We start from the raw sequence: 23,977 nt of genomic DNA, 5'->3' as shown, positions 1-23,977 counted from the left end.
AAGCTTCTTACTGCGTTCCCTGCTTACGCTTGTTCTTATCGACTTTGACCTTTTACCTCCAATGCCCTTTGCTCCGCCCCCCCCCAACCATCACGCACGTCCCAGGCTTGGGGGCCGGGAGACCTCGAACTGGAACTCAAGGCCTTGAACTCCAGCTCCCCGCTCGGTGGCGGTGGGAACGAAACCAGCTCTGATTTCATTGACCTCATTAAAGGCAACATGTTAAGGGCGCCTGGAGAAAAGGAGACCCTCAGCAAACGTCAGCCCCTCCTTCGCCTCCATTTACCAAAGCCCTAACTCTCCTCACTCTGAACAGACGGAAAGCAATATGTGTTCAGTAATCCTGCCATGACTCGAGATATAGTGAGAATTCCTCTTACGGAATTGTCTTCAGGACTCTGTTAGAAATCCATTCCTCTGCAAGTCATGGATAACCAGATGAACAGATGCTTCATAAGCCACAATATATGTTGTTCATGTGACAGGACATCCAGAGATGCAAAGTCTAGGGCTGGGATGGTCATATTCTGTGATGTTGTCAGGATCCCACTCCTCTTACCATTCTGCTCAACCATCCTTAGGATGTGGCTTTTGTCCTCAAGGTGCCCTCATGCTTGTAAACTGGTTGATCCTGCCCCCAGAATCCTGGCGCTGGGCGGGGAGGGGGATACACAGGCGTGGAAGAAGGCAAAAGGGCCAAAACCTTTCTCCACCCAAGGCTTTGCCTTTTGAATAGAGAAGAGAACCCTTCCCAAGAACTTCTACCTACACAGTATCAGTAAGGATGGTATTGCCTGGTCACCCGAGCTGCACACAGGAGCCAGGAAATTGAATATGTCAGCTTCCCAGACTCTGTAATAAAGGAAGACAAGGCACCAGGGGCTGGACGGATACTGAATGTCAACCTATAATATCTGCCACATCTTCAAAATTAGTTTATAAGCCTGTAAAGAATTAGCCCTAAATCTACCCCCAAAACAAACTGCATTAACTGTTGATATTCAGAAGAATGTGTCATGGATTCTACACGCAATTCCTAAAAGGAAAATGCCAACATGATTGAGACAATAGCAGCAGGATTGGAGTAATTAGACCATTTCCCAAAGTAATTAGTTTTGAGTAATAAGTAATGCGTATCGTCAAAAATAGCCTATAATCCAAATGATTTTTAAATGGTGAAACACATCTGCCGTATTTAAATTTTTGTGGCAGGGACACTTCATCCACCAGAGGAGGGCAGGCCACCGCAGCATCTAATCAAGACCCATTTTGCCGAGCTGTCACCCACCGGTTCCCTCCAGGATAGCTGCTCATCCCCGAGGATGGTTCTCTGGAAAAATGCTTTGGGTGTGGGCACTGCTGCTTCTAGAAGTGTTTAAAGCTTTGTCCGTGAGCATCTGTATCTGAATCGCCAGTGGGCCTTTAAAAAGGTGAGTGTCTGGGCCGCACCTGGTCCTACTGAATCAGCAGTCATGGGTCTCAACCCTGAAGTCTACCTCTCACCTGCTTCTTAGGTGAACCACATGCACGTTCCAGGTTGAAAAACTGCCTGGCTGCCCTCAATGTTGTCAAATTTTGCCTTACGAGAAATTCTTCCTCAATTTACTGACTCTCCTTTTCTTCTGTTCTTTCTTACAAAAAAACAAGCTTTTGCACTTTAGGAACCTTGTCTCCTCATGTAGTTTAAACCTCGGATGACGTATCTCATTGGGTCAGAGCAGTTTTCTCTCACTGTCAATGAAAGTGGAGCCTTTCAAAATCTGCTTAAACTGAAAGCCTCACCATGAAGCCTGTCATGGAATCACCATGAGTCACTCTGAGGAACTGAAAGGCAGGTCTGCTGGGAGCAGAGGGCTTGATGAGGGAGAGAGGTGACTACCAAAGCCCAGTGGAGACCAGGAGGGCACGCTCTGGGTGAGAAGCTGTCCCCAGGGAGCTCACAGACGTAACAAGCAGATGCTTATTAACCTCCTCGCCAGAGGCCTGGTGACCTTTCCAAGATGAACCGCATCCCAGAAGAGCAGAGGGTGCAAGGGAAGACCAGCAGAACCGAGACTGAAGAAGAAAAAGCTGGCGCATCGCGGGCACCTGCCCCCACGGGCTCACGACCCGCCGCATGCTCGGTGCAGACGCCGTATCAGCCTCATCCCCGCAGGAAAGGTGAGCGGCCACCTGCCCAGAGGAAGGTCCACCGTCAGTCCCCCTCGGCTCTTCTGGAATTCTGATCTCTTACTTCAATGGCTCATAATTCAAATCCTTGAAAGAATTCCCAAATACCCACAACCACTTAATCTACTAAATCCCTAGAATTAGATTCCTAGCAGCTAGATGCCTGGAGATAATGGGATCTTACTGGTACATCCCATATAAGAATGATAGACAGCCCTGAATTGATACATAAAAAAGCACAGATTTACAATATGTGGATTTTTAAAAAATTACCTTATAGTTTGCACTGCTGGTTTGTTTCACAAATAAGAATGGATACTTTGCCAAAATTGCTGGAAAGGCCAACTGATGATAAAGCATCCGATCGCAGGGCTGACTGGTTCCATCTCAGAGATTAAGTATATTTGGGGAAGACAGTGAATAGCCAAAATTAGGTTAGGAGGAAAAATAAATATGGCCATAAGCTAAGCACTTTCACATGAGCAATACGTAATGTAATGAAGTCTCTAAAAATAATAAGGACGCGACGAAGCTCGTAGTCCAAACTGGGGCAGTTTTGATAGTGAGAAAGGGCTGCGTCAAAACAATCTAAACTGAGCTGTCCCAACAAAGTATTCGTCTGATCATCTAACAATAATGTGGGGAGAACGTGGAGAAAGCCACATCCAAGTTAGTGTGTATCACTGAGAAAAGGTTCTGGAAGAGGAAAGAGATCCCATGACAGGAAAGTTAAGAGCATGAGAAAGTTAAGGCGAAAACCCACATAAAGGAAAGAGAGGTCATTGCGCTGCCTCTGGGCAGAGGTGGATCTGGATGGAAGCTAACGATGCTGAAACTTCGGGACTCCTTCCCAGAGCCTAGCACTGTGTTCACATGACCCTATAATTTGTAAAAGAAGAAAAAGTAAGAAATGTTTGTGCTCTTTTACTGAAAGAAGTGCCGTCAAGGTGTATGAGCATCATGGCCGCCGCACTGAGCCCTGCAGAGCAGATTCTCCTGCAGGGCTCCAAAGCATCAGTGCCAGGCTGAGACTGTGGAGGAAGAAACAGCTTTTCCAAAATGCTAATGTTACTCCTCTGAATTCCTGATTTTTCTCAGGCCTCAATTATCAGAAGTGGCCTGAGCAGTCAGCACCCTGCCCACCACAATGGTGAGACCCAAACTAGACAGTCAATGAGAGAGTCCACCAACGGGGTTGCACTAAACCAATCGTTTAAACGTCACTAAACGGTCCACGGAGAAAGTTACACGCTAAGCTGCAAAGTGAAGTCTGCAGGAGCTTTAGATAAGTATGGAGAGTGGCCCAAAATAGAAGTGAGTTTGCTGGTCTGCTCTGTAGATGAAGCCGGATCCTGTCTGTAAGCTTTGCAAACTCTCACTTAACTACGCATGAGAACAGATGCCTCCAGTAGCTAAGTATCAGCTGGTGGGCTCCCTTCCCTTGGGACACAGCAATCACTCTTTCACCACCATCCCCGCCACACACACACACACACACACACACACACACACACACACACACACACACACACACACACACACACACACACACACACACACGCTAAAAAGACTGAAAAACAGGTGAGTAGCTTTCTAGAACGGGACTCTGGACACTCCAGAATCAAATGCCAGCCTGTACTGAAGCACGTATAAAAGAAGCATAACCTACCTCATTTTCTCAAACTGAACCCATGGAGGGGGGAGGAGAAGTGACAATATCCTCCCCAGAACAATGAACGTCTGAGAGCTGAGTGGGAGAAATTAGTGACAATAACAAGATGTCTGTCAACTTTTGAAACATTAGAATCAGGAAACCCAAAAGGAAAGTTGAAAGAAGATAATTTAGGTTATATCAAGATTTGACACATCACTGAACACCTGCTAATGAAAAAGATTTTATTTTAACTTTCTTATTGCCTTTATGAATAATACTTTTTAAAATCACATAACATTGTCATAAAAACATAGAGGATTAAAAAGATAACCTTGTTTTTAAGATGGAAGAGAGTATGACAGGCATGTTCATTCTCTAAAAGAGGCAGCAGCTCATTCTTGCGTCGATTTTTTTTTTAATTTTCTAAAGCTTTACTGTAAATAATTCAGGTGGAAGCAGAAAAAGAAGCTTTAAAACATGCCAGTTGTTGCTGTTCTGTCAGAAGTTTTAAGAAACAGGTTGCAGTTAAGCCAGAGATGTAGCTTGGGAGCGAAAGTGAGGACGATTTTCTGATCTGAATATCTTCCTCGAGGGACTGAAATGCAATTTGTCAGGGTAACAGACTGAGTCATCTTCTCTGGTCAGCAGATGTGACAAAGCCACATGGCCAACTGTCTTCTTAAACTTGATTAAATATTTAATAATGCTAATGACAGTGATCATTTAGAGATAATTAGTGATTATTTTACAGACAGCCATGAAACGTCCACACCCTAGAAGACTTGTTCAAAGAGCCTCATTGTCAGTGCATGTTTATAGCCAGACCAGGGGCCATAGCTTGGAGTACTGGCCAAGAGAAGGCAGCCTAGGGTCCAGCGGTCCTGGGTTTCAATCGCATCTCCACCTCTTGTGAGTTGTATAACTTTGAGCAAGTTATATAACTTCTCCAGACCTCAGTCTGGTGTATTATGCTTACCAAAGAGATAAAACACTTAGTGTTGGACCTGGCATCTTGTAAACCATCAACAGATGTTCCGAGAACGTTAGGGAAATGGCTTCCAGCTTTGGCAGAAGGTATGAGAAGGCCTTCTTCTCCAAGTTAAGTCGTTACTCATCCTTTGTGCTATGCTGGCAAAAGAAATCACTCAAGTTAGATACCTCTGTAAGTATGTAGGTTCTTGATAATGAAGGGGCCGATTATCTCAGGAGCTCCCAAATAAGTAAAGCGTTGAAATGTTGGCAGTTAAATGACACGTCTCATGGGACTGTAGATATTCCGAGGTCTGAATTCCTGATTGTAAATTATCCAGCTTCCTAGATTCCCTTTGTCTCCCTCCTGCTCAACACTGGGAACTCTGCTATCACCACACTTCTACTAGGAGAAGAGCAAAATGAAACACAGAGAAAGGGTCACCCAGTCGACTTCATTCTCTGTAAATTGCTTTTTAAATAGCAATGGAGCTACTACTGAACACTGCGTTGGTGATTTGGGCCAAAGTAATAAAATAAGAGAAAGCAAATAGTGGCATAAGAATTAAAAAGTAAGAAGTACATGTATGTGATAAAATTACATGCATGTGATAGAATGCATGTGATAGAATTATACATCTGTAATATTCTCCCCCCAAAATAAATCAGTGGAAAACCACTGCTAACCATAAGATAGTTGAGCACAATAGTTTTAGGTTGATATTTTTTTTAAATAGCCTTCATGTATAAAACAAAACCCAATTAAAATATGTAATGGAAAAGAAGATTCTATTTACATTTAGAAAATAAAACACTGAGCATAAACTTAAGATTAAGAAACATAAAACCTATATGTGGAAAATCATAAACTACTCCTGAAAACTACAAAGTTCACTGAAAAATGGAAAGACCAGCAGAATGCCTTGATAGGAAAACTCAGTGCTGTAAATATGTCAGTTCTCCCTTGGCTGATTTATCCGCTTAATGCCATCTCTGTAAACTATCAACAGATTTTTTCCTGGAACTAGACAAGGTGGGTATAAAGTTCATACAGAAGAAAAAACAAGCAAGAATAACTACAAAAACCCTGGGAAAGGAGCACCATGGGTCAGATAGAGTGGGGAAACTATTCTTGCCATATATGAGATGACGTTATAAATTACTGTTGTGGTATAAGTGATAAAGTCTATCTAACTAAAAACAGCAGGATATTGGATCATGAATGCACGGACAGGCTAATGGAACAAAATAGAAAATACACACAGCTGCATGTGGAAATGCAGTATATGGGAAACATAAAATCTCAAATCAGAAAAGAACGTATTTCTTAATAAAGTGATATTGGACTAACTGAATAGTGATATAGAAAATGATAAAAACAGTATCTATTCTTTACATTGGACACCAGGAAAATTCCAAGTAGTTCACATATTTAAAGGTAGGAAGTAAGACCACAGAAATATGAGAAGAAAAAGGGTGAATTTCTTCATGGCCTGGAAATGCACAAAGCTTTCCTAATTGTGATTCAAAACACAGAAGCAACAAGGGCAAATACTGACAAATTTAGCCACATAAAATTAAAACACATTTGCAGTAGCAAAGAATAAGACAAATGACAAAGCAGGGAAATAGATTTACAACACATATCGCAGACACAGACAAAGAGCTAATAGCCCTAATACATAAAGAGCTTCTAAAAGTAGAGAAGAAAAGACCGACAACCTGATTTAAAAAAATGGGCAAGAGGGAACAACAAAAAATCTTAGAAAAAGAAATGCAAATGGTCCTTAAACATATAACAAGATGCTCGATCTTGCTTATAGAAACTAAATGTAAATTAAAATCTACTCTTCTGGCATATAGGAAAAAATCCAAATATTTGACAGTATACCCACCACCTTTTGCCCCTCCAATACTCCACCAGTAGATTCAACAGGTACAAGGAGAAATAAACCGGCACAAAGATCTATGGAAATGTTTTAAATGTTTGTTTACATCCCAGATGAATTCCCAGTTCAAATGAATTCAGAAACTGGCCAGTTTCAAGACTGTACTGTCTTCTGACTTCCTTAAGTCCTACCCATGTACTGCTCAGCCAGTGATCCCAAACGTGGTTTGAAAGCTAGGAAAAACCCTAATTAAAATTCTTCCATGGTCGTTTCTCTCCCTCGGCCTTTTCACAACTGAGATTGTTACTATACATTTCTTGTTTATTCTGTCCCCACAGCTGGAGTTTCCAGGCTCCCTATGATGGAGGCCAACCCTGCCAGTAACAACCACAGAGTTTAGGGCTCCATCAAGGATGTGGCAACCCTGCCCCCAAATGACTTTCTGTTGGAGCAGAAGTATTTTCGACGTAGGTCTTGTCTACGTTCCAGTGGCACTGTAAAATCGCAAGACAAGCAACAGGTGTCATGCCGTGTGTCTTTCATCAGACAAGTCAGGTAAGGATGTTGGAGGGATATCGCTCACCCCCTCTCGGCAAGCTGAAGGCCCACACAGGACCCTTCCCCTCCATTGCCAAGGGTACGAGGCACTGTAAACTAAGTACCCAGAAATGGGACAATACGGAAAGGCAAGAGGAAATGTTGTCACCGTAAACCCCCTACCTCAACTGGGCAAATTAGGAATGCAAGTGGCATTTCCTGAAATACGGACTTCTATAATTCCAGCTGGGACCCTTACTCGGAGGTTTTCAGGATACCTGGCTCTTTGGGATATTTAAAAGAGAAACAGCCAGCTCTGTGGATGGAATATCAGGTGTTGGGCCTTTCAAGCTATTATTCACAGTCATTAAGACAGGCCCAGGAAAAGCACCACAGGACAATGTGGTGCCCATGAGCCAGAGCTGCAAGATCAAACCGACAGCCATGACACCACAGGTGTCCCCCAGCTGCTGCCACCAGAACGGAGGCTCCCAGAGTCTCTACAGGCTTTTCCAGAACTCCCGTCCAGGGCCCAGTGCTGGGATCAAGGAAGAGAAAGAGGAAGTAGGACTTTATGTGAACTGAGCGAGAACTCAAACATAAAATCCCTTAAACTACGGGATAGTGTGATGGTTTCCAGCTAGATGTGTTTGTAACTTTAGAATTTCTTCCGTTTCCAAGTAAGGCGTCTTTCAGGTGTGTTATCCCCTGCAGGGGCGAGGTGGACTTCGACTCACCCGAACAATGAGATGGAAGAACAGATTGCCAGATGGCATCGTGCTCACCAGCCGGGAATAAAGGCTTCATTTCCTCCACTGATCATTATCCAAGTTTGCTCTTGACAGATCCCAGAGTTTGCCACCTTGGCCTATTACAGGGATGTTTATTCTCTTCCAAATGCCATCGTACACTTTAACCCCCACAGCGGCAGTAAGAAAGCAAGTTGTGATTGGAAACCGTGGGCATCTGCAGACCTGGAGGAGGACTGCCAAGAAACAACGGAGGGGCGAAGGCAGTGGCCTTGCTTTTCCTCTGGGGAGCAAACACCCAGACACACCCGTGGTGAGAAGAGCCCAAACAAACCCTTCTTCCAAAACACATTTTGATTTTTTTAAAGACGTATTGTCAGAACTATTCATGTCATATTTTGACAATTTTTCCTGATTTTCCTCATAGGGCTTATTCTGAGCCTTCAGAAACTCTTTTTCAGGGCTTTTGTGCAGCAAGAGGCAAAACATGGTTACATTAAGAATGTTGTCACGCTCAGGGGAGAAAACGCAGCAAAGCAGCTCACAGAGCTACAGGCCACCATCTGCCACGTAATTTCTCAAGTCCCTGTCACTTCCACTGATGAATGTAAAATTACAGCACGTTCCTCCTGCACCACCAGAGAGCACGCAGGGAAGCACACTTCCCTCCTAACCATAATCAGAGCCTTTAGGAATTCAGTGCAATCACCCTGCCTGGAAAGGAGCTAGGTTAATTTTCCTAAAAGTGAAATGGAGCTCTTCATTCAGTGGATGTAACATCTTGTCAGCAGTATCTATGACTTTCACCCCCTGTTCTTACCTACTTACCAGCCCAGGTGTAACTGGAGCGTCCTTTGAAGGCACTGCCATACAGAAGAAGTTGATCGGGTCTGAACAGAGACTGCAAATGTGTGTAATTTAACAGTTCTAACAAGACATGCCTGGATTAGGGTGTGTAACTGACATGAGGATGAGGAAGGCACCAACTGGGTGGAAATTCCATCACATTAAGGAATGTGAGAAGCAGCTTTAGATGAAAGAAAATTCTCAGTAGTGGTGGGCATATTTCTAGCTTTATCTCCAATTTGATTTTTAGTGACCTGCACATAATCTTATTTGGAGATGCCACATCTATTCCTCTGTCTAGATGTTTTAGTAGGTTTCCTTGTAGAGATGTTTTCTCATTTACAAAGTCAGTGCTTTATCTTGTTATTGAAAGATACACAGTACAAAGGAAAATTGGCACTAACTCCAGACATATTCATTGGAAACACGATCAGGCTATTATTTCAAAGACAAAGCTGAAATCCAAATAGATGTTCTACAGACTGCCGCTTCCCAAGACATGTTGCAGTTCCTCAGAAAATTATTGAAGACTGAAGTAGCAATGCCTGTGCTTGTCCAAAAGATAGAAAGTATTTAAAGGTGCATTTTTATTGGATTGTTTCCTAAACATGAGTAGTAAAATGATTCTAAGTAGCACATAAATTATACTCCTAAATGTATTTGTGTATTTGCAGGCTAAAATTCTTAATGCTTACCACAGGACACTTATTCCATTATAGATATCTCACAGATAAATAGTCAATGAATATTTGTTTAGTTATAGTAAGCTGAATTAATTGTAATCCCAAGGAAAAGTGTTTGGATGCAACCAGTTGTTTCAAGAATACCATATTGCTTTCTAAAGAAGAAAAGCAAAAAAACATGGTCAGCCTTCTACAGAGTTTTTTCCTTAAATATTACATTTTTCAGTCAACAGCAGAGAACCAATGACTAGAAATAAATGAAGCGGGGCTTTTGGGAACGTGAGGATCTGAGGAACACGCACGTGCCACTAAGTCAAAGGTTCGCCTGCATGGCAGCGTGCCAGAGACCTCTGAAGGGCAGAGGACGACACTGTCTGTCTGCCCACACCCCCTCCTCCTCTGCTCCAGCTTGAGAAGCCTGCTGCTTGTACACAAAGCTGTCTCAAGACAAAAACAATGCAGGTACTTTTCCAGTCACGGCTGAGCACCCACCCTTCTCCCTCCAGCAATCCCTCACCCTCTCACCCTCCCCTCTGGGAAGAGAAAGGCTGCCTCACCATGGACAAGCCAGGGATTCTCAAGGGGGTCCCAATCTCACTGTGACAAATGCTGTATGGGATTATGCTTGAGCTATGCGAACATTAAATACCAAGACTCTCATGTATATAAAGAGAGAGAGAGATACAAATATAAACTCATAAAAGTTAAGTAAAAACCATGCAATCAGGATTAAAGTTTTACTGAGCTCTGCCCACAAGAGCAACATCCAGCTCTACCCACCACCAGTCCCTCCCATCAGGAAGCTTGCACAAGCCTCTTAGATAACCTCATCCACCAGAGGGCAGACAGCAGAAGCAAGGAGAACTACAGTCCTGCAGCCTGTGGAACAAAAACCACATTCACAGAAAGATAGACAAGATGAAAAGGCAGAGGGCTATGTACCAGGTGAAGGAACAAGATAAAAACCCAGAAAAACAACTAAATGAAGTGGAGACAGGCAACCTTCCAGAAAAAGAATTCAGAATAATGATAGTGAAGATGATCCAGGACCTCGGAAAAAGATTGGAGGCAAAGATCGAGAAGATGCAAAACCAGTTTAACAAAGACCTAGAAGAATCAAAGAACAAACAAAGAGAGATGAACAATACAATAACTGAAATGAAAAGTACACTAGAAAGAATCAATAGCAGAATAATTGAAAGCAGAAGAATGGATAAGTGACCTGGAAGACAGACCGGTGGAATTCACTGCTGCGGAACAGAACAAAGAAAAAAGAATGAAAAGAAATGAAGACAGCCTAAGAGACTTCTGGGACTACATTAAACACAACAACATTCGAATTATAGGGGTCCCAGAAGGAGAAGAGAGAGAGAAAGAACCCAAGAAAATATTTGAAGAAATTAGAGTCGAAAACTTCCCTTACATGGGAAAGGAAATAGCCACCCAAGTCCAAGAAAAGCAGAGAGTCCCATACAGGATAAACCCAAGGAGAAACATGCCGAGACACAGAGTAATGAAACTGGCAAAAATTAATGACAAAGAAAAATTATTGAAAGCAACAAGGGAAAAATGACAAATAACATACAAGGGAACTCCCATAAGGTTAACAGCTGATTTCTCAGCAGAAACTCTACAAGCCAGAAGGGAGTGGCATGATATATTTATTTAGGAAGAACCTACAACCAAGATTACTCTACCCAGCAAGGATCTCATTCAGATTCGATGGAGAAATCAAAAGCTTTACAGACAAGCAAAAGCTAAGAGAATTCAGCACCACAAAACCAGCTCTACAACAAAAACTAAAGGAACTTCTCTAACTGGGAAACACAAGAGAAGAAAAGGACCTACAAAAACAAACCCAAAACAATTAAGAAAATGGTAATAGAAACATACATATCCGTAATTACCTTAAACGTGAATGCATTAAATGCTCCAACCAAAAGACACAGGCTTGCTGAATGGATACAAAAACAAGACCCACCTATATGCTGTCTACAAGAGACCCACTTCAGACCTAGGGACACATACAGACTGAAAGTGAGGGGATGGAAAAAGGTATTCCATGCAAATGGAAACCAAAAGAAACCTGGAGTAGCAATACTCGTATCAGATTAAAATAGACTTTAAAATAAAGAATGTTACAAGAGACAAGGAAGGACACTACATAATGATCAAGGGATCAGTCCAAGAAGAAGATATAACAATTATAAATATATATGCACCCAACACAGGAGCACCTCAATACATAAGGCAACTGCTAACAGCTGTAAGAGAGGAAATCGACAGTAACACAATAATAGTGGGGGACTTTAACACCTCACTTACACCAATGGACAGATCATCCAAACAGAAAGTTAACAAGGAAACACAAGCTTTAAATGACACCATAGACCAGACAGATTTAACTGATATTTATAAGACATGCCATCCAAAAACAGCAGATTATACTTTCTTCTCAAGTGCGCATGGAATATTCTCCAGGATAGATCACATCTTGGGTCACATATCAAGCCTAGTAAATTTAAGAAAATTGAAATCATATCAAGCATCTTTTCTGACCACAACGCTATGAGATTAGAAATGAATTACAGGGAAAAAAACGTTAAAAACACAAACACATGGAGGCTAAACAATACGTTACTAAATAACCAAGAGAACACTGAAGAAATCAAAGAGGAAATCAAAAAATACCTAGAGACAAATGACAATGAAAACACGACGATCCAAAACCTATGAAATGCAGCAAAAGCAGTTCTAAGAGGGAAGTTTATAGCTATACAAGTCTACCTCAAGAAACAAGAAACATCTCAAATAAACAATCTATCCTTACACCTAAAGGAACTAGAGAAAGAAGAACAAAGTTAGCAGAAGGAAAGAAATCATAAAGATCAGAGCAGAAAGAAATGAAACAGAAACAAAGAAAACAATAGCAAAGATCAATAAAACTAAAAGCTGGTTCTTTGAGAAGATAAACAAAATTGATAAACCATTAGCCAGACTCATCAAGAGAAAGAGGGAGAGGACTCAAATCAATATTCATCAGTGTTAATACATAGTTAATACAAGAGTGAGATATTTGTTTTTGTTGTTGTTGTTGTTGTTGTTGTTTTAAGAGTGAGATATTTGTGAGGAAAAAAAGAGAGGAAAGCCAGCCTGCCTGTGGAAATGTGCATAAAGCTGGCCATCTGTAAACAGAAAGAAGGTCATTAGATCTGCCATACAGTTGCTGTACAGCTGCCATGGGTCCCACTGGTTCCTCATATTTGGGATAAAGATCTCTTCAATTCCCGTGCAAAAGTACGCTCTATCCACTAATTAGGTCTACCTGCAGGAGAAAACATAATAGCAGCGTCTTGCTGGGTTTTCTTAAACCTGACAGGTCACTTCTTCCCAGACCTCTGATGTTGGTGATTCCCACCTCAGGAACAGCCAAGTGTAGAACACAGTCCAAACAATGCGCTGCTTTTGCATGGTGTCAGTTCAGCTTCCTACAAACAAAATTAAAGCAACTGGAAATACATATCAAAGGGAGGAAGCTTAACTCAAAACCAATTTTTCTAACCATCCTCAATATACGTGTGTAGGAACAATGCATCTTTTTGTTGTAGCAATGCATACGTTGGTGTTTATATACATGTAAATAACGGCTTGCCAGCAATTCGTTCTTGCCCTTGAATGATGAGACCGATACAGGATTCAAGGCAGAATGTGGAACTCCCCATTGGCTCCGACGTGAGATACAGAGATATGAACAGTGGAAACAGGAAGGGACGTGAAGATCTCTTTTTGGGGAAGCATGGTGGTCTCCTGATCAACATGCCTGAAAATAGTAAATGTATATCTTCTCCCACCAAGATTAAGACTGCCTAAAGAATGCAAATGTAACTAAGTTCATTTGAGAGAAAAATTAATTTACAAGGACTGGAGAAAGAGAGATCATTCTAGAAGAGAAGCTCGGAGGAAGGGAGGGGCTAGGAAGCCACAGCATCCTGAGAAGGACCATAACAACATCCCTTCTTGCCTTTCACCAACCTGGATGCATCTCACTTTTTTTTTTAATTTATATACCATGACCAAATGGGATTAATGCCAGGGATGCAAAGATCAATGCCAACATGCAAAAATCAATCAATATAATACATCATATTAATAGAAGAAAGGACAGAAAGCACATGATCATCTCACAGACAAAGGAAAAACATTTAACAATATCCAACATCCCTTCATGACGAAAACACTCAACAGAGTCACAATAGAGGAAAACTTTCCCAACCCAAAAAAGGTCATCTATGAAAAATCACAGCCAACATCATAATCAGCAGAGAAAGACTGAATGTTTTCCCCCAAGATATGTGGCATATCCGTACGATAGAACAGTATTCAGCAATAAAGCGTAATAAAATACTGATACATGCAGTATCAAGGATAAACCTTGAAAACATTACATTAAGCAAAAGAATCTAGTCACAGAAAAACAAATATTCTATGATTCTATCCATATGAAATGTCCAGAATAAGCAATTATATAGCATCTCACATTTTGTTTCCCAAACAAATAACTAGATTTGACTCCATAAGGGAAAGAATTTATAAGTGTGTATTCTAAATTCCTTTGTAAGGGAAACTACACTTCAGTATGACTTAGAATGTTTAAGAAAAAAAATGAGAATGTTGTGGTTAGAGATATTTCTGGGTTCATCTCAGAAAATAGAACGTTTGCCTGTTGGTTTCTGTTTTACCAAACAAAATGTAGCTGTCAATTCATCCGTCTGTAAAAGCGCTCCTTATGTACGGCTTAAGAGAATTACTGAGTTATTTTGTTTGCAAAAAATGGTTTCCTTAAGTTCTCTTTCAGATTTTTCATCATTAGTGTATAGGAATGCAAGAGATTTCTGTGCATTAATTTTGTATACTGCTACTCTACCAAATTCATTGAATAACTCTAGCAGTTTTCTGGTAGCATCTTTAGGATTCTCTATGTAGAGTATCATGTCATCTGCAAACAGTGACAGTTTTACTTCTTCTTTTCTGATTTGGATGCCTTTTATTTCTTTTTCTTCTCTGATTGCCGTGGCTAAAACTTCCAAAACCGTGTTGAATAATAATGGTGAGAGTGGGCAACCTTGTCTTGTTCCTGATCTTAGAGGAAATGGTTTCAGTTTTTCACCATTGAGAATGATGTTGGCTGTGGGTTTGACATATATGGCCTTTATTATGTTGAGGTAGGTTCCCTCTGTGCCTACTTTCTGTAGAGTTTTTATCATAAATGAGTGTTGAATTTTGTCGAAAGCTTTTCTGCATCTATTGAGATGATCATATGGTTTATATCATTCAATTTATTAATATGGTGTATCACACTGATTGATTTGCATATATTGAAGAATCCTTGCATTCTGGGGATAAACCCCACTTGATCATGGTGTATGATCCACTTAATGTGCTGTTGGATTCTGTTCGCTGGTATTTTGTTGAGGATTTTTGCATCTATGTTCATCAGTGATATTGGCCTGTAGTTTTCTTTTTTTGTAACATCTTTGTCTGGTTTTGGTATCAGGGTGATGGTGACCTCATAGAATGAGTTTGGGAGTGTTTCTCCCTCTGCTATATTTTGGAAGAGTTTGAGAAGGATAGGTGTTAGCTCTTCTCTAAATGATTGATAGAATTCACCTGTGAATCCATCCGGTCCTGGGCTTTTGTTTGTTGGAAGATTTTTAATCACAGTTTCAATTTCAATGCTTGTGATTGATCTGTTTATATTTTCTATTTCTTCCTGGTTCAGTCTCGGGAGGTTGTGCTTTTCTAAGAATTTGTCCATTTCTTCCAGGTTGTCCATTTTGTTGGCATATAGTTGCTTGTAGTAATCTCTCATGATCCTTTGTATTTCTGCAGTGTCAGTTGTTACTTCTCCTTTTTCATTTCTAATTCTGTTGATTTGAGTCTTCTCCCTTTTTTACTTGATGAGTCTGGCTAATGGTTTACCAATTTTGTTTATCTTCTCAAAGAACGATCTTTTAGTTTTATTGATCTTTGCTATCACTTCCTTCATTTCTTTTTCATTTATTTCTGATCTGATCTTTATGATTTATTTCCTTCTGCTAACTTTGGGGTATTTTTGTTCTTCTTTCTCTAATTGCTTTAGGTGTAAGTTTAGGTTGTTTATGTGAGATTTTTCTTGTTTCTTGAGGTAGGATTGTATTGTTATAAACTTCCCTCTTAGAACTGCTTTTGCTGCATCCCGTAGGTTTGGGGTTGTAGTGTCTCCATTGTCATTTGTTTCTAGGTATTTTTTTTATTTCCTCTTTGATTTCTTCAGTGATCTCTTGGTTACTTAGTATCATATTGATTAGCCTCCATGTGTTTGTATTTTTTACAGTTTGTTTTCTGTAACTGATATCTAGTCTCAGAGCGTTGTGGTCAGAAAAGATACTTGATATGATTTCAATTTTCTTAAATTTACCAAGGCTTGATTTGTGACCCAAGATCTATCCTGGATAATGTTCCATGAGCACTTGAGAAGAAAGTGTATTCTGTTGTTTTGGGATGGAATGTCCTATAAATATCAACTAAGTCCATCTTTTTTAATGTGTCATTTAAAGCTTGTGTTTCCTTATTTATTTTCATTTTGGATAATCTTTCACATTGGTGAAAGTGGGGTTTTAAAGTCCCCTACTGTTATTGTGTTACTGTCAATTTCCCCCTTTATGGCTGTTAGTATTTGCCTTATGTACTAAGGTGCTCCTATGTTGGGTGCATAAATATTTACAATTGTTATATCTTCTGCTTGGATTGATCCCTTGATCATTATGTAGTGTCCTTCTTTGTCTTTTGTAATAGTCTTTATTTTAAAGTCTTTTATGTCTGATATGAGAATTGCTACTCCTGCTTTCTTTTGATTTCCATTTGGATGGAGTATCTTTTTCCATCCCCTCACTCTCAGTCTGTACGTGTCCCTAGGTATGAAGTGGGTTGCTTATAGACAACATATATATGGGTCTTGTTTTTGTATCTATTCAGCCAGTCTATATCTTTTGGTTGGAGCATTTAATCCATTTACATTTAAGGTAATTATGGATATGTATGTTTCTATTACCATTTTCTTAATTGTTTTGGGTTTGTTTTTGTAGGTCCTTTTCTTCTCTTGTGTTTCCCAGTTAGAGAAGTTCCTTTAGCTTTTGCTGTAGAGCTGGTTTTGTGGTGCTGAATTCTCTTAGCTTTTGCTTGTCTGTAAAGATTTTAATTTCTCTATCAAATCTGAATGTGATCCCTGCTGGGTAGAGTAATCTTGGTTGTAGGTTTTTCCCTTTCATCACTGTAAATATGTCCTGCCACTCCCTTCTGGCTTGCAGAGTTTCTGCTGAAAGATCAGCTGTTAACCTCATGGGGATTCCCTTGTATGTTATTTGTTGCTTTTCCCTTGCTGCTTTTAATATTTTTTCTTTGTATTTAATTTTTGATAGTTTGATTAATATATGTCTTGGTGTGTTTCTCCTTGGATTTATCCTATATGGGACTCTCTGTGCTTCCTGAACTTGACTATTTCCTTTCCCATATTAAGGAAGTTTTCAACTATAATCTCTTCAAATATTTTCTCAGTCCCTTTTTACCTCTTCTTCTTCTGGGACCCCTATAATTCGAATGTTGGTGCGTTTAATGTTGTCCCAGTGGTTTCTGAGACTGTCCTCAATTCGTTTCATTCTTTTTTCTTTATTCTGCTCTGTGGTAGTTATTTCCACTATTTTATGTTCCAGGTCACTTAGCCGTTCTTCTGTCTCAGGTGTTCTGCTATTGATTCCTTCTAGAGAATTCTTACTTTCATTTATTGTGTTGTTCATTATTGTTTGTTTGCTCTTTAGTTCTTATAGGTCCTTGTTAAACGTTTCTTGTATTCTCTCCATTCTATTTCCAAGATTTTGGATCATCTGTACTATCGTTACTCTGAATTTTTTTTCAGGTAGACTGCCTATTTCCTCTTCATTTGTTTGGTCTGGTGGGCTTTTGCCTTCCTCCTTCATCTGCTGCATATTTCTCTGTCTTCTCATTTTGCTTAACTCACTGTGTTTGGGGTCTCCTTTTCGCAGGCTGCACATTCATACTTCCCATTATTTTTGATGTCTGCCCGTAGTGGGTAACATTGGTTCAGTGGGTTGTGTAGACTTCTTGGTGGTGGGGATTGGTGCCTGTGTTCTGGTGGATGAGGCTGGTGTTCTGTAGGAGTTGTTCCACATGTAGATGTATTCCTGTTGTATTTGTGGGGAGGAAGGTGATCTCCATGTCTTACTCCTCCACCACCTTGAAGGTCCTCCCCCATTTTTTTTTAATCGTGCTGCTTGTTTTTTGATATTGTCCTCCATGAGCTGTTTGTATATTTTGGAGATTAATCCTTTGTCCATTGTTTAATTTGCAAATATTTTCTCCCATTCTGAGGGTTGTCTTTTAGTCTCATTTACAGTTTCCTTTGCTGTGCAAAAGCTTTTAAGATTCATTAGGTCCCATTTGTTTATTTTTGTTTTTATTTTCATTACTCTAAGTGGGTCAAAAAAGGTCTTGGTAACAATTTTTTATTTTTGCGGCACGCGGGCCTCTCACTATCGCGGCCTCGCCCGTTGCGGTGCACAGGCTCCGGACGCGCAGGCTCAGCGGCCATGGCTCACGGGCCCAGCCGCTCCGTGGCACGCGGGATCTTCCCGGACCGGGGCACGAACCCACGTCCCCTGCATCGGCAGGCGGACTCTCAACCACTGCGCCACCAGGGAAGCCCTTGGTAACAATTTTAATATCTAATGAGTTTGGAGAAGATGTAGAGAAAAAAGAACTTTGATACTGCTGTTGGGAGCATAAATTAGTACAACTGCTTCAGAGAACAATGTGCCAGTAACTATGCAGTTAAAGGGCACCTGCTCTAACACCTTGGTAATCTAACATGGGCGTGATTCTTGAGAGTCTCTGGAACATGAGGGCAATGAGATACATTCAGGGGTATCTCTGCAGCACTGTTTGTACTGAAACTAACCTACATGCTCATTAGAAGGTAAGGAATCCTAAATTGTGATTTAATCATTCCATAAAGCAATTAAAATGATTAAGCTAGAAATACATGTATTAACATGGATAAATCTTAACTGTGATTCTATGGACATCAACATGACCCTGTATATTTTATGAACCCGAAGAGATGAAACAAAGTTTTAAAACTATATGGATGAGAATATAACCACATACTCAGAAGTGAGTCCCTCTGAAGGCAGAGATAGCACAACAATATGGAAGAGGAGTATGAAAAGAAGGCTTTACCTCTTGACAGTTCATTACCTTTAAAATGGGGAAATGTACGGCGATATTTATCATAGGCATTCCGTCCAGGCAGTGCGTATATATGTGTTTGTCTTTTATTCTCTCTGTTTTTCTATAAGTGTTACTTACATGAGGCACTGGATACGAGGGGGTGAAAGGCACTTAAATCCACCACTTTTCCATGAGCCAGTGGTTCTATCACATTTCCACACCTTCTGAATCATCTATTCATTTCATAGGGAAACAAGCTATAATACTTAAAATTTCAAATCACTGTCTTACCATAGCAGTCTTTCTACGGCTGCTTACACATTTTAAATGTTTTATTTGCACCAAACACACCCTACTAAAAACAGAGTTTATTCTAAGCATCCCTGAAGAGAGAGAACCTCAGTCATAAACTACATTTTCTCACTCATTTTGGCAGCTCAGTTTATGGGAAGTGATCTCATCTGGGCTTGCTAATTGCATGTTCTTAAGTATCTGGCATAAGATAATTGCTTTTTTTGATGTGTGGAAGAAAATCTAATCTTTAGGACAGCAGCCTCTCACTCCCTGGACGTCTGAATGCCAAGCTTGCTACCAATTCATCTGTTCACTCAACACATGCTTACTGACGGCCCACATGCTCCCTGGCACAAAAATGGAATTGAGTACCAAGTACTGTGAAGTAAGCTTTACATGCAAGATACCGTTGGGGTTCATCTAAGGGCTTCTCATATACTGGCTGGCTCTGAACCTTCCAGGGTGTGAGTGCTTCCAAAGACAAACAAACAAGACCCTAGTCAAAGCAGCAAGGACACATTTTAATCGGTAATATACTACTGCAGTAGGGAAAACAGTCCAGCAGGGACTGACCTCATCTTTGATTTGTATAGAGGTGACTGGGCCTTTAAGGGAGAGTGAGAAAGTAAGGAGGGGTGAGCAGAAGCTCAGCAGAATCAGGGGAAGTGAGACCTTACGAAAAGCATGAAAGAGATGGAGGGACTGGGACGGGTCCATGGGAAATGCGCCTGGTTTGCCAGCTGGCACTTGCGGAAGTTCATCTCCTCCCCTCCCACACAGGCTGGAGACAGGGGTCCTCTCGTCAGGTCTTGGCTGGAACAAACAGCAAATTCTTCCGGCAGCCTTGAGTTTTCTCAGGCAGGCACTTTAAGGGGAGCTAGAGTCATCCTTGGGAGAAGGACCTGCACTGCTAGAAACCGGATTAGTGTTTGTTCAACCAAGTTTGAGGTCTACTGGAGAAGAAGACTCAGGGGAGTCGGGCCAGGGTTTGGTCAAGGAGAGAATCTTTGCCAGAAGCCCTGCCCCTACAGACGCAGGCAGGGAAGAGGAAGGAAAAGGAGGGCTTAAAAGTGACGCGTGACGTGGACACTTCTGCCCATGTCAAATGCAGTGTTCACAGCTAGATCGATGGTTTTGAGAACTGGACAGCATCCTCGTTCAAGTTAGGGGAACCACTGACCGAAACTGCCCTCCCTGGCCGGGCCCCATAGTAACCACTTGCGGTGAGTCATCTCACAACAGGAGGTCCTAGTAAGGAACATGGAACTAACAAGCTACCACCAACCGGAAGAATTCGGGAAAGGCCAAAAGGAGAGAGGAGATGCCAGCCCATACGTCCTACCAACCTCCCAGAATCCTCCTTGCTGAATTCCACCTTGGCTGAGTGACGCACATGGCTCTCAAGGAGAGCCATTCCCTCTCCTTTTTCTCCTTTTATTAGACTTCCCTCTTGAGATAATGTAATCTAGGATGTGATTTGACACTTACCTTGTTAGATGAACGATGAATACTTTGGGTGCCAATCAAGTGTAGAAAAAGTCCACATTTTTCAAATCAGTCAAGTAACTGTCAAATCACTTCATTCTACTTTTCAGATATAGCTCGAGCTATGAGAATCCCCAGAGTTTTCAATTCTGAGTGCTTTTTAATGGTCTTTTGAAAACTAAACCAAAATGAACTTGATCTTGAAAGTGATACTCTTATTCCAAAAAACTTTTATTGAGGCCTATTGAATACAAGTCCCTGTGCCTACACATGGGAATGAGAAGAAGACTCTGTGAAGTCACCTACAGGCTACTAGTGGAGAAATGCACTATCGATTATAATCTAAGGTAGAATAACATCAGGTTAGAACCTATAAGAGTTCGTTCCTCTATGGGAAAAGAATCTAAAAAAGAGTGGATATATGTATATGTAGAACTGATTCACTATGCTGTACCCCTGAAACTAACACAACACTGTAAATCAACTATACTCCAATAAAAATAAAAAACAAAAAAGAGCTTGTTCCTCTTTGTTAACAAAAAATCAGAACTAGTAACAAACAACTGGAAAATAAACTTTAAAGTCATACCATTTGAAAGAGATCAAAATGCATGAAATCCTTAGAAATAAATTTTATAAAAGGTATGCAATATCTATACATTTAAAACTGATAAAAATTAAAGAAGACCTGAATATATAGAGAGATATACCATGCTCATGGATTGGGAGACACAGTTGTTAAGACGTCAGTTCTCCCACAACTGATGTACAGATTTAATGAGTCCAATCAAAATCCCAGCAAGCTTTTCTGTAGAAATTGTTGAACTGATTCTAAAATTTACATGGAAATGTAAAGAACTTGTAATGGCTAAAACAATTACAAAGAAGAACAAGGTTGGAGAATTTACTGTTTGATTTCCATATAAAGCTACAGTAATCAAGACAGTGTGGAATACTAGCATAAAGGTAAACATATTGATCAGTGGAACAAAAAACTGAACAGAGAATTCAGAAACAGATCCACAGTTATATGGTCAATTGATTTTTGACCAAGTTGCCAAGATAATTCAATGGGAAAAATAGTCTTTTCAATAAATAGTACTGGAACACTGGATGTTTATTGGAAAAAAATTTACTTTGACCCTTATCACAGACCCAAATATTAACTTGATATATATCAAAGACCTAAACATAGCAACCAGAAGTATAATACTGGTAGAAGAAAATAGGAGAGTGTCTTCACAATCTTAGGGTAGGTAAAAATTTCTTAAACAAGACACAAATCTTTGGCTCTTCAAAAGACATGGTTAAGAAAATAAGGAGGCAAGCCTCACTGGGAGAAAATATTCATAATACAAATTTATGACAAAAGGGCTGTAGCCAGAATATATAAAGAGTTCTGACAACTCAATCATAAACAACCCAATAAAAATGGGCAAAATATTTGAACTGACATATCACAAATGATATGAATGACCAAAAAGCATGTGAAAAGAAACTCAACATTAATAGTCATGAGAGAAAACACTGTAAATCAACTATACTCCAGTAAAAAAATTTTTTAAAATAGTCATCAGAGAAATACAAATTAAAGTTAGGAGATGTCACTACACACCCATTAGAATGGCTAAATTTAAAATAAAAAAGAATGATTTCCTCTGTCTGCCATCCACTGAGAGTGAATACACAGCAAGAGCAGATTTAAAGAAGAGATAATTTAAGCAGTTGAACACATGACAAGTTTGAGGTGCCCAGAGCACATACACATTGAGATAACCTCATGTAGACAGAGGAGGAGCCAGAACTGGAGACAGAAATAATTGATGCATAGATGAGAGGTAAAGTCCTGGAGTGGATAAGAGTTCCCAAGCAGAACACGTAACTTGAGATGAGGCACAGGACAAAACCATAGGGAACATCACCATTTAAAGGACAGATGGAGAAAGAAAAGTCCAGGAGATAGAGTAAGAAGGCACAGCCAAAGAAGGAAGAGGAAAAGTTTTAGGGAGAACTCCTAGAAAGAAGGAATGGACAACGATATCCAACACTGCAGATACAACGTGTCCAATACTGCAGATACGACAAGTGTCCAACACTGCAGATACAAGTGTCCGATACTGCAGATACAAGTGTCCAATACTGCAGATACAAGTGTCCAATACTGTAGATATGACATGTCCAGTACTGCAGATATGACAAGTAATATAAGGTCTAAAAAGAGTTTCTTGGGCTTTCATCTAGAAGTTCCTACTGACCTTAACAGGTCACCACGTCCTGTTTTCACCGGAGTGGTAAGAGCAAAAGTAAACCGGCAGCGGCATAAGAAATTCGTAGAGGAGACGAGGAAGGGCCAACAAAGGAATCAGACCATTTTTCGACAGTTTTCACTGCCAAGATGGAGTTAGGTAGAAATTGAGCATGGAGGAGAATGACTGCAGGTTTAAGATAGTGCCCTTTTTAAAAGACAAGAAGAAAGTTTTTATTCTTATGAGAGTGTATGAAGACTAAGAAGTAACAACTAAAATTCACCGTACAGGAGAGGAATACGTAGTCAATGACATGAGCTTCCTGAGGGTTAGGGAGTATGCCACATGCAAATTCAGAGACAATCTAAGTGGAAGAAGCAAATACGTTTGGGGGACACATGGCAAGAAGCTGAAGGAGGACTTGCCTGGAGAATGTCCATTAATTAATAAAGTGTGTGTGGTCCTCTAGAAGGATGATGGACTGGGCGAATGATTAAGAGATGATCCCAAAGGCTCACATTCTGTCTTATTCCCATGTCTTCTCTGGGGGATATGAAGTTAAAAACACAAACGTATTATACATGAGGGACAAAAGCATTTCTTCTCCCCCCACCCCCCATCTCTGAGCAAATCTCCTTGGGGGCATCAGGCTCCTTAGAGAACTCACTGTGGGAGTGGGCATTGCAGAGAAAATGGTGGGCTCATGGGAGCCATTGCTCTGTCCATCATGCATCCCTGAGTGACCAGCTGCTCCCCTGCAGTCCCCCCCAAGAGCGCTTAAGCAACTTCCTTCCTTCCTGCGTCACTCCCACGGCCCCCCAGCCCACTCCCCTGGAGGCTCCCATGGCAGATCAATTCCCCATTCATACACCTTGCAGTCTGACAGCTGTCTCCTTCCACAGGCTCCTTCCTGCCTCTCTGCCTTGTCCCTGGACTCTCTCTCCAGTCTTCTCCACTTGTTCCAGGAACCCTGCCCTCCTGGGGAGCCTCTGAGTGCCCCAAACATTTTCTGATTTTCTGATCCAAACACTTCTACATCTTATCTCCCCTAATTGGCTCTGCCACGCATAGAAGTGTTGAAGATTAATGCGACATAATCTCTCCCAAATAAAATAACAATTGATCAGACTGTGCATGCCATGCCCAAGTCCTCTTTTCCAGCAACATCTTATTA

This window comes from Lagenorhynchus albirostris, chromosome 17 (genome assembly GCF_949774975.1).
Source record: "Lagenorhynchus albirostris chromosome 17, mLagAlb1.1, whole genome shotgun sequence".
Taxonomy (NCBI): Eukaryota; Metazoa; Chordata; class Mammalia; order Artiodactyla; family Delphinidae; genus Lagenorhynchus; species Lagenorhynchus albirostris.
Note: the sequence above shows the minus strand (reverse complement) of the source record.